This window comes from Salarias fasciatus, chromosome 23 (genome assembly GCF_902148845.1).
Source record: "Salarias fasciatus chromosome 23, fSalaFa1.1, whole genome shotgun sequence".
Lineage (NCBI taxonomy): Eukaryota > Metazoa > Chordata > Actinopteri > Blenniiformes > Blenniidae > Salarias > Salarias fasciatus.
In genome coordinates this window covers 3,689,079-3,702,702 of record NC_043766.1, presented here as the reverse complement: position 1 = coordinate 3,702,702, position 13,624 = coordinate 3,689,079, and the positions used below count along the sequence as shown (strand labels likewise).

Genomic DNA, 13,624 nt, shown 5'->3' with positions numbered 1-13,624 from the left:
AGGCTCGAGCTCGACGGCATTGGATACTCGTATCACTATTCGGTTTCAGAACGTAGCTAAAGGTTAGCACTCGTCCTTTAAAAAAGGGGTATTGAAGCTTCCCAACAATATATTATGATGTAATTTATTATGATAGTATGATTTTCTACCCAGAACTCCCTCGGTGGGGATTGACAGCCTCTGGTACAGTTCATGGTAGCACTGCTACTGAGAGGGGCTTTTCAGACAACTGTTGCTTTGTCAATGAGTACAAAATAATATATTAACAAAAGCCAGAAATACTGTGGTAGTTCAGAAGTAAAGATTGACTGAGGCTGCTGAAAGATTTATTTTTGTCCATAAAAATATCAAAAAATGAGAGCAGCTAATAATTCAACCATGCTGAATGGATGAATGGAATGCCTCGAGACTTGGAGACACTGCTCAAGCCACATGAACATACCACTTGCTGGCAATATTATGCAAGTTTGATGATTCAGCTGTTCAATAATTTGGGATTCATTTGAAAATCTTAGCACTAAATCTACTCCTCAATCAGATTCACATGTGAGCAGGACTAAAGATTTCATACACTGCTTTCGGGGGCTTTTAAACAAGAATGTATTCATTGATCAATTCCAGATTTCTAGGGGGGAAAATCAGTGATATAAAACACTTCAATAGTGAGCAATTTAGCTCTGGAAATTCCTCAAAGGTAAGCAGGACATGCACGTGAAAACTCTCCGGTTCTTCATGAAATTCCGGATTTAATGGAAAACGTTTAATTAGCATCTGACGCATCCCGCGCTGCAGTGTTGTTTACAGCAAATAAGAGTGTGCGATGAGTGATTAGACGTCAGTTTAGAGGAGAAAGCTGGTCCTTGCCTCCAAAAATGCCGGTCGCGCTTGTTGTGCCCGTGACGGCCCCAAATTAAATCTAACCGTTAATGCAGCGAACTGAAGCGATGACTATAAAGACCCGCTATCCGACGCTGGCTCGTAGCGATGCACATGTCACTCTCGGATAGGTAGCTAATAACAGCCCTGGGTTCACAGAGTGGACTGGGGCAAAGTCAACAAAGTAAAGCTTATCTGCGAGGGAACAACAGTGAGCGAGTCGAGCCGCGGACTTGCCTTGAGAAGATAAAACATCAACATCAAGCCATCATTAATTGGCCTCATTTGACAGGCGCTTTCCCAGGGCTTCTTATCACAGCAGAGGAAAGGCTTATCACACGACAGGAGGATTTTTTTCCCTCTTTTTTTCCCCCAACTGTAGCTACCTGAAAAGAAGGGAAAAAAATGAGCAAAGCACCATCTTTCAACCTTGAAGGGTTAATTGCTGCCTTTCATTTTGGAAATGAGCACTCGACGTTAAGGAGCGACTCCGAGTGGGGATCTGCTCGAAGGTTGATACCGACGGAGCGCAGGAGCCGAATTCTCTCCCTTACAATATCTGTCGCAGCAGTCTTCCTACAGATATACGACGAGGCTCAGTGGAGAAAAGCAGATGGAGCCGGCTCCGTTGGGCATTTGAGGGCTGGGCTACGCTGGGCTTTGCTGGGTGCTCGGCGAGGACAGAGTCATTAGATTCAGGTGTGTTGAAGCAGGGACAGAGCTAAAACATGCAGGACGCAAACTCTCCAGGAACCGGGTTGGGCAACTTTGGTCTATAATGAGAATGTATAATGTAATTCATGAAAATTAAGGTGAAGGTGAAGAGAGGGGGAAAAAAAGACTTTCTAAAAACTTGGGAAAATGTAATTTATGAGGAAGCAGCGGAGCCGACTCCTCCGTGACTTGTGAGAGGATGTGGTCTGAAGTCAAAACGGTGTTAAGACTCTACTCAGCCGTCTGGCCGGACGTCTCAGGCCCGTTCAAATTCCAGGAGAAGAACAAAAACACTTCTGGACGAACACATGACGTCACTTTCTCCGTCAGCTCCGTCCGTCAGAATTTTTTTATTTATTTTTTTGCTGCTGGCTGACATCAGGAAGTGAACTTTGACCTTGTCCTTTTAGACCAAGACTCGGCCTTCAGAGCTGCACAGGTGACAAGGCTGTGAGCTGAGAACTCGGCGGCTGAAACTGTCAGCTCTGTGCGTCGTTCTGATTGCACGTGTGGCGCGAATGCTGTAAATCCGTCATGAATGCATTTTATTTACATGCAGCGCAGCAACGGACGTCTCCCTGGAATCCGACACATGTGAGGCTTCCTTTTACACAGTGACGACGCTATGATCAAAAACAGAGTGGGACTGTGTTGCCAAGAAAGTAGAATACTGAGGTACTGCGTTTTTGTTCCTAAAATTTATAAATATGCTTTAAATACACTCAGTGACCAGAATGCTAGGAACACCAACATGTACGGCCATTAAGGATTGAGGCCAACAACGGAATAATCTAACAAACAGAGAATTTCTCACCTTTTGTGATACGTTAGTTCAAGAGCTCCAGAAAATAGAGTTCTGATCGTCAGTATGATTCATAAAACAGCTTTCATGTTTGCTGACAGGGCATGAGGCAAACTACCAAAGTACACACCGAATAAACTTTTAGAGGGACTAAAGCAGCATAGTGGACTCATCATAAAGCATAATGACCCCAAGTCTGAGCTGGCTGACCCCTTTCTAATAGCCCCTTTAAAGGGAGCTTTTATAGGTAAGAAACACTCGATGGCAATGAGGCTCTTAAGACAGTCCTCGATTAAGTTTTGTTTATAAAGCACTAGCTCACATCATCATAAGTCAACTTTGGGCACTTTACACATTAAAAAAAGTTACTTTCATTAGAGGCATAAAAAGATTATGGCGGGCATTTATTGCACGCTTTTGACTGAACCTGGCTCAGCTCTTTTGAGGCAGCGATTAAATGTCCTGTCAAACGTCCATGTAGAGCATCTGTAATATGAAGACTGATTCTTAATCGTCATGACGAGACACAGGGACCCAGGGCCACGCACTCCTTCATCACACTGGCTGATTAGATTTTAGAGAACTGCGGCTATTTCAGCCCAACACTGAATGAATGAATGACATTTGAATGGAAGTAGACAAAACACCGATCTAAAACCGGGTCAGTAAATAATCCCAAAATTAATTTTTTAATTAACGTTTGACTTTATTTAAAAAAAAAAAAAAAAAATCAAGCTTGCTTTAGATTCCTTTTTTGTAATATAATTACTTCCATAAACAAATTTCACTTATTTAGATAATCTATATTTGATCAGTATTTGAGGATATACATTTGATTTACTGAGTTCACTTTTTTTTTTTAAATGCTTGCTTATGTTGCATGCCTAAGTATGTAGATGGGGGAAAATATTTTAACGAGTATTCCATTTTATTCTTCACTCAGCTGTTCAACAGCAACATCAACACAACTGAGACTGTAATCTGTCCTCCTTAGACCGTATTTCAGTACTTTAAAATTGTCTTTCTATACCACATTAGGTAACATCTCTCACAGCTGAACGACAACAGAAGTAAAACCACACTGGCAGAGGCAAAGCAAAAAAATAAATAAATAAATAAAAAAAAAACCAGAACAAAAAAGTCAGTAAAGGTATAATCCCTGTACTGTAAGAACGGTGGATTAGCAGCTTTCTGGTTTCCTCACAGCCTGAGCCATATGCTGCTGCGGTGCCACCTCTCCTCTCTCACTCAGTGGAAATGTTTAAGAACACTCATCGAGCGCCTTCCAAAGAGCTCCTTCAATTACGCTCCGTGAGCAGCCTGTTATCAGCACAAACATCAAGCCCTACTTCTTCGAAAATGTGCCCAATTGAAGCACTTGTGCCTCCTTCGGAGGGCTCTTCCCAAAAAAAACTTTTGTCAGTTTGTCATTCAGAGGCACATTTTCCACTTAGGTGAGTCTGAGGTTTCCAAACCTTTTCATAACACAGGTATTGAGCTGTTATTTTAACGTCGAACGCAGCTTATCTTCGGCTGCTACAATGAGCGCCGTGCATCTATCCCCCTTATTCAAACTTCTATTGGGTTTTGGCTTGGGGACATAATCCTATCCGCGGCTCGCTCGCTGGCAAAGCCACGTGGAATCAAGTCATCAATAACACTTTGTTTACTGAATACAGATGACTTTGCTCAAGAATCCCCTCAGCGCACCGCAGATGAATGAGTGTAAGCTGGTGACAAATTCATCAGAGCTTTTTCAAACACTTGAGCTGCCGTTTAAGCAATTGCAGCAGACACGGATTTTACTGTGCAATTGTGTCCAAATCATTTGAGCCAGGCCCCATGAAAGACGCAGACAAAAAAGCCAGGGCGCTTTGCCCCTTTGTCTTGACTTGCAGGTATTGCTTCTTCAGTTGTACACAGAGAATGAGGGGGGAGAGAAAAAAAGGACCCTGTGGGCTGGCAGGCACAAAGCAGTTTGCTTCCACCCTCTCTACATTCTGTAGCGCTGGACTGCAGGACCACAGATACATAACAATGAGAAGCTTTAGGCCCATAACTTCATCATTTCACACTGAGCCAGAGTTTCCTCATACTCCTTTTAAGGCGCACAATACCAGTAGCAAAGCTCGCTGTAAATTCCTCAGCCTCTGTCGGAGCGCGTAGCAGACTATCAGCCACAAAGAAGTTATGATCGATTACAAGCCAATCTAAATTTTACCTGTGCATACAGTGGCATTCTCTGATGTGCATTGTTATTGTCGCCTCGCTGTAAACAGCCAATTGTTTAGTTCACATGTTCCATTTCTGCTTTCATCCCGTAAGTGTGTATCTAGCTCAAAAGGTGCCGTGTACTGAAAAACTCAAGGTTAAGAGCATACATCCACATTGTTAAATAGAACGACAGTCTATGAACACCACATTCATCACAGGCGCCTGATCAAAAGATGATCCGTGAAGTCAAAGTCACATTCAACACAAGTGGGAACAACTGCCGCTGGAAACCTCAGCCACCGCCACGGCTGATCTCAGGCTCAGCAGCCGGAAACAGTCACAAGGTGTCACAAAAAAAAAGAAAAAAAAAAAGAAAAGAAATCATCTCACTGGAGCGCCACTGAAAAGAAACAGCTTTGTGCATAAAATACTGCGTAGGTTATTTAATTTCAAGACCCGTTTTAATGCGTGTCAGCTGGCAAAATACCATCAGAGTTTCTAGAAAAATGAACAATAATGAGACAGAAGAAGGACGTCAGTTCATATCGACCTTGTCTTTGTCCTGCGCTGATGTGGAGACATCAGAGCGTTAAGCTGCTTGATGGACTCACTCTTGTTGTCCTGGAACCTTCCGATATGATGCCATTTACTGGGAGGAAAGGTTTTTCTATTTAGATTTTCTATCTATCATCTTCGTTCAATATGTGCTCTAAACACAACCCAATATCTGCTTTGAGCAGGAAAAGACATCATCCTATCTTTCTTTTTTTAATTTAGAGTTGGACATCTACTCCCAGCTAACAACTAGCTCAACTAGCTACCAAGCTGACGTACTTCCAAAGGCAGCTCTGTATGGAAAACCCCTTACTTTGTCTGCACTATAGGACTGCGACAGATGTGCTCACTTCCCCTGCGTTCAATCGGTTTAAGTTTAATTGAGAATAGTATTTATGCCGTGTTGTGATGAAGAGGGAATTCGTGTTCATCAATGCATGAGGTCAAGAGCGTTTGCTTCATTTGTGCAGTAAACAATTCGAGTTAATCGTTTAGATGGACGCCAGAAAACGTCACAGAGAGATTTTCGACTTGGACTCTGGGATTTTGCACGAGTCGACAAACATGTTCCAGCACAGATGTGTTTGTGTTTTTGTTCTCCTCAAGCATTCTTGAAAGCCCTAAACACAGCAGTGGAACACAGGAAACTGGGCACACTTGGACTTAGTCCTTCAGTGGTGGATAGGTCGTTGAAAGAAATCCGATGTTTGTCGCTCTCCTGAAGAAAAACAACGTGCTGAAATCCCGTTCGGACAGAAGCATCTGTGCGCGATGAGCGGGGCTGATTTAAAAGCCCTGAGCCTTAGTCCTTCGCCCACTTGTTTGGCTTCTTACTTAATCTCTCACTTCCCCACTGCTCACTCTGCAGTGCCGTGACCCTCGGTGAAACCCCAAGAAGATTAATTGTAAAGCAAAGTTAAACTAGTTGTTTTGGATGGCTTTAGCCTTAATTGACTGATGGCTATTGCTGTTTATTTGCTGCTGCCGCCGCTTACACGTAATCCCAAACCACCGCCCGTCCCTATTGAAAATCCAGCCAGGGTATCTATGTCAGCTCTCTTAATCACTCTTGGGCTGTTTTAATCTAATCTTGCCATGTTAAGCACATCTTATTTACTTGTGCTCTGCTCTTCACTTTCCTTGTGGAAGGTGATCGCGGCTCAGCTGTTATTCATCCCGCGCTCCAGTTTCTCACGGGGAGCTGCAGTCAACTGCTAAGAGTTCTTCGGTCTCCCAGCGTAAACACGCAGCAAGTGTTTCTACAGAGCTGCCAGCCAAGGCCACCGTTGCTCCATCGTACGCCAGCTCAATACACTATTATTTTCCATTGCTTTGTTAAAGCTTGTGGCCCCACCCAGCTGATAGAGGCACATTGATTCGATGGAATAGATTCGTGCTGGCATTCAAAATATGGACTCTGCTTGTGCCAGAAGTTCCATCTGAGCTGCTCCTAACTGATTCAGAAAGCTGGATAAAGAGACTTGATTAGTCTTTACCCATTTTAACCAAGTGGTCTTTTGGTAGTGGACTCAAGCGAAGAAAGTCACGTTCGCTTTCAAGGTGTTTTTATCTGCTCACTGGTTGAATGGCTTTTCATTTTTCACAGCTCAAAATGTCCTCATTTGTTGCATAGAGTCATTCGTGCGGCATTCATAGAGTTCACTTTCACCGAGCTTCATCCTTGAGGAATCCGCAACAAAAAGCACACAGTATTTATACACATCATGCAAACATATCAGGCGACTGTATGCGCTAATTCTCTCTCCAACCTGACATCTGTAAAGCCAATTAGCACGAGCAACGACTGAACACAGATCTGCTGTGGCTGCAGTCTGGTCTTCCATTAAGAATCTGAGCCAGACAGATTTGATTATGTTCAGATCGAGGCTCTGGAGGTGCCACATGATCGCCGACGCAATCCCCCGTTCTCCCTCACTGTGAACTCACTTCTCAATAAACACGAGCTGTACACTCCGGGTTGTTTTCCTGCGCTGAAGAATAAATCGTACATTGTCTGCTGTTACAATGGAAAAGAAGAATTATCTAACAACAGCGTCGAGCTTTTCAAAAAGTTCTGCACCTGCGACAGAACGTACGGACAGGCAAAGCAGTTTCCCTGACAGATGTTCACCCATTTTGTTATTCAAAGTATTCAATCCGTTTTTTTTTTTTGCTTAAATCTTTTGTAGAGTGTATCTGCTAAAAGTTGACCTTTAACCTTTACATAAACTCAACCCTCAGCAGAAGTTACACGATTAGCCGCATCTTCTTCTTGTTTTTTTTCTAAGAAACCTATAGATGACTTCACTTTATTCAAAGAGTGACCCTCAGTAAAACCTATTTATTGGTGTCAAACCAATTCTTTCATCAGAACAGGAATCGGACACGAGTCAGGACTTTACAGACGACTACGGCTGACCTGTCCTTTGTCAGCCTAATTCACTGCTCCATTTCTTTTTTTTCCAACGAACTGAGCAAACACTTTGAGGAAGTTCCTTGAAGACTTTTTCTGAAATGTTAATATCGTTTCAAATGACAGGAGTGTTTAGCTCACCAACTGTTACAGACCGTTCCATAATTTCAGTGGCGCTGCGCCGCTGGAAAAACATCCCTCATGAAGAAATAATGAGGAATTCTCTGTGAAAGAAGGCATATTCAAGGATTTAAGGGTTGAGTAAAAGTGATCTGTTGACTTTTGATTTTATAAAAGCAGCACAGTTTGTAAGCAAGTATCCTTCCTCAGCTGCAGCTGTAGGAGATAACACGTTTTGGATAGCCATCTGCAGCAATTTATTTATTTCAGATGCTACATAATCTCACCCTGACCATTTGGCCATGTCCACCTCAGCCATCATAACTCACACGCTGTTATCTCCAGGAGTCAGACAAGGCGCTCACACACAATGTGTTTCTGCTTTCTTTTCTTTCTTTTTTTTTTTTTTTTTATTCATTTTTGGCGGGGAGAGAAATCAAGGGAAGCAAGCGGGAGGGTTAAGAGACGGAAAAAAATAGAACAAGTCAGAAAGATTACCCTTGTGACACGACTGCATTCTCATCCTTGTTCATCCAAATCTGCCAAATTCTATGTTAATGAGCCACGAAGTCCCACGACAATAGACGCCACAACAGAGCCATCGCCTGACTGTTAGGAAGTGCTTATGAATGTAAAACACTCGAGGTGCTGCGTAAACAAAGACGACGACGTTCGACTGCTTCGGTCTTTATGCCGGATGCCGTCATTAGACGGGCTAATACGGCGCCGCTCCACATACCGCCGTGCTCGTACATGGAAATCTGAAAAAACAAATGTTTTGTCTTTTCTGATTATTTACGCACCACTCAAATTTATTTTACCTTTTTTTTCCCCCATTTGATTACCACTTTCATTCCAGCAGGCTTATTTTTTTGTCTTATTTTGTATGAAACATTTAAAAGCATTTTTACTTTTTGTAAGCCATTTGCCTCGCTTTAATTAAAAAGTCATTTTATTTTAAAGGCCTCTTATTATAATCCCATTTGTTATTTCAAAGCTACTGCCTTCCTATCAAGGACTCCATCACTGAAAGTTCTCACCTCACAGCCTTTTAATCTGATGAAATACTTTATTTTTTTAAACTTCTAAATAAAGATATTTTTTTTCATTGTCCTACAATGGACACTGAGTTTCATAACCTCAGAGAAGGTTGTCATCTCGATATGGTCCACAGTCCACGCTGGACACACACAGACACATCAAACACTCACTTTAATTTATTTTTTAAAAGTTAAAGTTGCTCAATGGCTAGAAAAGCAAAATACTGTTTGCCAGTAAAACCGTGAAAATTGAACAAACTGCTATAAAAATATAAGATTACCTACCTGCTGTACCTGCCTACCTCATGAGGAACAAATGGAAGATTTCACATCGAAGACAACGCCAAGGAAACGTAACTTTGGATAAGACTCTACATGCATTTTCGCTTTCAGTGGTGAAATCTGTTCAGTGTACAGGGTGTACTCTGAGATTATAACATTGGAAAGGCTGTGAAGAAAAATGTAAGGCTCTGAATGAATCATGTTTAGGCCTCACATTCTTCTGAAAGGTGTTTTCCATTGAGATTTGAATGCATACAGTAGGATGGTATTAGCTGGGACTCAATTGCATGCTTATTGAATGAGAGGAGGACACCACAACATTTCCTGCAGAAGAGGCTGTAATATAATTTCCCTGATGCAGTCCCCCTGAGACTCCAGCAGAAAGAGAAAGAAAAAAAAAAAAAACTGGGGGATTTATCCATTTCCATAAAGTCCCTGCACTCAAAAATGAGTCAAGGAAAGCCCGTTTTTGGCGACGGCTCTCGCAGAGCCCCACAAACAGTTAAGCATTTTGAAATTCTTGCTGTGAAGCTAAACTGTTCTTGAAATTCAGCTGGCAGCCGGCCTCGCCAGTCATCCGTCGATTTGATGTGTGCTTCAAGAATCTGGCCCAAACAGCTCGACTGCGAGCCAGCAGCGCAAACAAACAGTTGGAGAAACCAAGAACCGTCCCTGGCAAGTTAAGCTATCGCCGTCGCCGGCGCCGGGGTCCGCTTGAGTGGGGTGGTCACCGACAAGTCCACTGCCGCGCTTTCATGACACATTTAACTGTGAATTAACTACATGAGATGGACATAATTATTTAACAAATCCTCAAGTGCATTTGATCCTGTGAGGCACATCCTTCAAGCAACCCTAACTTCCTGTTATCGCTGAAGGATTGAAGGAATTTGGATGCAGATATGACATACACGGCTATAAAAGTGAGAAAAAAAAAAAAAAACAAGATATTGAAACCATTTAATATTTTACCGCACAGCAATGAGTGAAGACCTTGAAAAAGGCACTCAGCTCCTTCACTGCGGAAGAGATGAAGATGTGCAATAATGACCCTGACTCATATTCTATCTGCAAATGCGATTCCATAGTTTGCACGGTCAACTTATATTTTACAAAATGAGCAGAGAGAGAGAGAAAAAAAAAAAGCAACAACAACACAGACTCTTTTGTGGAACACTTCAATGCAGTCCAGTGTCAAAGGATGATGGTTGAGGACTGAAACTGAATAATTCCTAATGACACGGCAGACTCAACTTATTCAAAGGAATGAAAAAAAGCCAAAAATATGATTATGATGTGCCCATGAGATTATTTTTCTCAGCGAGACACTGTAAAAGAGCATAAATAATTCAGTTTATGTTCAGTTTAGCTCCCATTCTGCGGCAAACTTGCAGATAATCCATGAATCTCTGATCAATGTTTGTAAAATAACCCGGTGTAAAGTGTTCGATGCAGAGGCTGCTAATCCTCAGTGCACCGCTCTTGATAATAGGACACAATGAGGCGAACCTCAACTGCAACGGCAAAAAGGACAGCAGGCTGCAGCCAGATGCACAAAAAGACAGAACATTTCTCGTGTTGTACTCCAGAATTTCACGTTTAGAGTCAACAAAATTTAATTGATTGTCTGTGGATCCTTCACTAAAAACAATATGTGAGAAGCTTCATGCTCTGTGATGCGTCTGATTTAATAAAAAAAGATGCTCAAATAATGTTTGCAGTCTTATTTCAATGCATGCAACCCCATGAATGTTTCTGTGAGTGGAGTTTGCATGTTCTATCACGTGTGGGAGGGGTTTTGGATGGATGGTGGATGGATAAACGATGGAGGGATGGATAGATGGAGGGTTGGATGGATGAATGAATGGACGGGATGAGGGATGATGGATGGATGGAGTTGAATAGATGGATGGATGGAGGGATGTATGGACAGAGGGATGATTTGTTTTTCTTACAATGCAAATGCAAAAAATTTATTTTTTATTAATTTTTTTGACTATATGAATTCTTAAAGAAAATGTTTTAATAAAAGTTGAATAAATGTACCTGCTGGATATCAACACGGATTAATATGGCATCATATCATATATCATATCATGATCACAGATTCTGCCGTATAAACTGAAACTCGGTGATAAACACAGATTTAAGAAAACCCATCAGATCACAAAACATGCTAAGAAATTATTTTCTGTGCTGCAGGATTCCAGCATGGTTGAACCTCTTTGTCAATTCCTCTAAGATTAAAAAAAAAAAAAAAAGGGAGGCATCTTTTGTGCCTGCCCTGCATCTCCAAGGGCACAAATAAGCGACATATCATTTGAAGAATGAAAGCAAGCTAATGAAAGCTGCAGAAGGGAAAGAAGCTTCTTCGACCACCTGTTCAGCATTTTCAAATTCAGTGAAGAAGAGCTCTGGTTCCCATATGAGCACCTTGCCATCTGTTTCAAAAATATATCAAATTTTGGTATTCAATAACAGGGCCTGCTTTGCTTTGCGCACACCTCACAGCGTTGGTTCACTTTACCATGACTCCTCTCCAACAGCGAAGCATTTCCAGCATTTTTCAGAAACAATGCCCCCCAAAAAACACACTTAATTGTCTCTATTACTACTAAAAACACAGGGAAGCACAGTAAAGCCCCGATCAATCAATGCCTGGTATCTTTAATCAATTATAGCGGATGCCATTAGCCTTATCGAGACATGCAAACGCGAGTTTGATATGGGCGTTAAGGGAGTTCTCAGCAGCTTATCTGGAACAATGCAGGAAAAAAAGAGTTGGCTCACCATGAGATAAAAACCACATTTTACTCTGGGCCGATTTAATGCACCAAATTAGCATCTTTTTGCTGCCATAAAGCGTATGCCTTTATCATTTCTATGTTTACACCCACAAATTTTAGTAGATGCATTTACCTCACCGAAACACAACACAGCTTTGTCAACTCCCTTTCACTTTCTCACTGATTAAACTGCTTTTATTATTGTATGTTATTTAATTTTAGCAGCCAATTTGAATCTTGGTGGCTTTTGCATCTGTAATTAAAAAAAAACACTATTTGCTGACTATCTAAATCCTTTAATCTTTTTTCATCTATTTCAACAAGTGTTAAGAAAAGTGCAGTAAAAAGGTCAATTGTTCTGTTATGTTTTACTGTAACTGTGTGAAATTACGAGCAGTGCAGACGTGACGGCCTGCTGGACGCACACGGCCTCCATCGTTTGGGAAAATCATATTTTTGATTTCACAAGCAGAGGAAGAAAAAGCCAGATTTGAGAATGACATTGCAATTAATGCATCATGAAAAGCATGTAGATGTAATGAAGACATTCGAGCAGTTATTTCTATTAAATGAGTGGCCGTTAATCTCCAGCGTTGTTTTGCAGAATTGCTCAGTTACGGCCCTGACACTGATCAAGGCCACGCTGATCAGACGTGGGCCGAATCAGACGCTCAGCGGGAGTCAGGACGGCTCTCGGCTCAGCCGATGGTAATGATTTACTCAACATGCTCGAGTTCGTACAGAATCTTCTGTCAGAGTTCAAAAACTACGCGCACCAACAACGTCAGTTAGGACCAGAGGCTTTTCAGGACGGCAGTCGGGCTGCAGCGGCGCGTCTCTCGGCGCGAGGCGCCACTGCAGCCACGTCTCTCTTCATCAGGGGGCTTCACGCCCGATGCTCACTGAATCCCGCTGAGACACACGGCTCGTTCTTCTGCTGACCAAGGCTAGCCGAATAAATCAAGCGCTCTCGCCGAGCGTCATTACAACGACCTTCTACCCTTAAAGCAACTTTCTATGACGCGCATACATTCAACACGCGCCGGAGTTATTAACGGCAGCTAAACTAAGGTTGAACCTCTTCCTACAGCGATAAACAGCCACAAGGATTTAATCAGATTTAGATAAAACCCACAATACTAAACAAAGACTAATTAAATTATTTTAAAAAACATATTAAAAAAGTGCTCTGACTCCCCGCCTCAGACTGAATAAAACTGTAAAAGAGGTTATTCTATTTAATTGTCATAATTACAGACATGCATGATTGTGCAGGCTGTGCTCATTGTAAACAAACATAAAACTCGTCAAGGCTCGCAGAGCCAAGGTGCGCCTCCTTTAGTTATTTACAGCTAATTTCAAGTTTAAATGTTCAAACTAAATGTTTGACTCTCACAATTGTCAGCCTTGACAAAATGGTTATATACAAGCGCATAAAATAGGAGGGAGCAATTTAGATTCATCGGCTGTTAACAGTGATAGAAATGGTGGCGGCTACACAGCAGAGCGGTTTACCTGCTCGACGCCGCTCCAACTTACTGTACCTGAACTCGGCCGGCTGAGGTGTTCAGCAAGTTTTTACAGGAAGACTAAAACTCACAGGCCAACGTGTCAGGGCTGCATGCAAGTGCAACTACTTAGTAAAAGAAAGGAAATAATAATCATTGTGTCCGTCGTCGTGTGGGAGAGGTGCAACGGGCACAATGGAAAGGAAGAAGACGCTACTGAAATTTACAGAGCGGCACAGAGAATACAGTCTTACCTGACACACTGCTCCAGAAAAATAAATAAGGAATTGGAAAGGGGAAAAAACAAAAAAGAG

At 42.0% G+C, this 13,624-nt stretch overlaps 1 protein-coding gene across 3 annotated transcripts in view; it reads right to left on the bottom strand.

Moving 5' to 3' along the window:
* Nucleotides 1-13,624, bottom strand: part of lpp (LIM domain containing preferred translocation partner in lipoma) — a 168,461-nt gene that overhangs the window by 128,549 nt on the left and 26,288 nt on the right. The gene's annotated exons all lie outside the window — the stretch shown is intronic.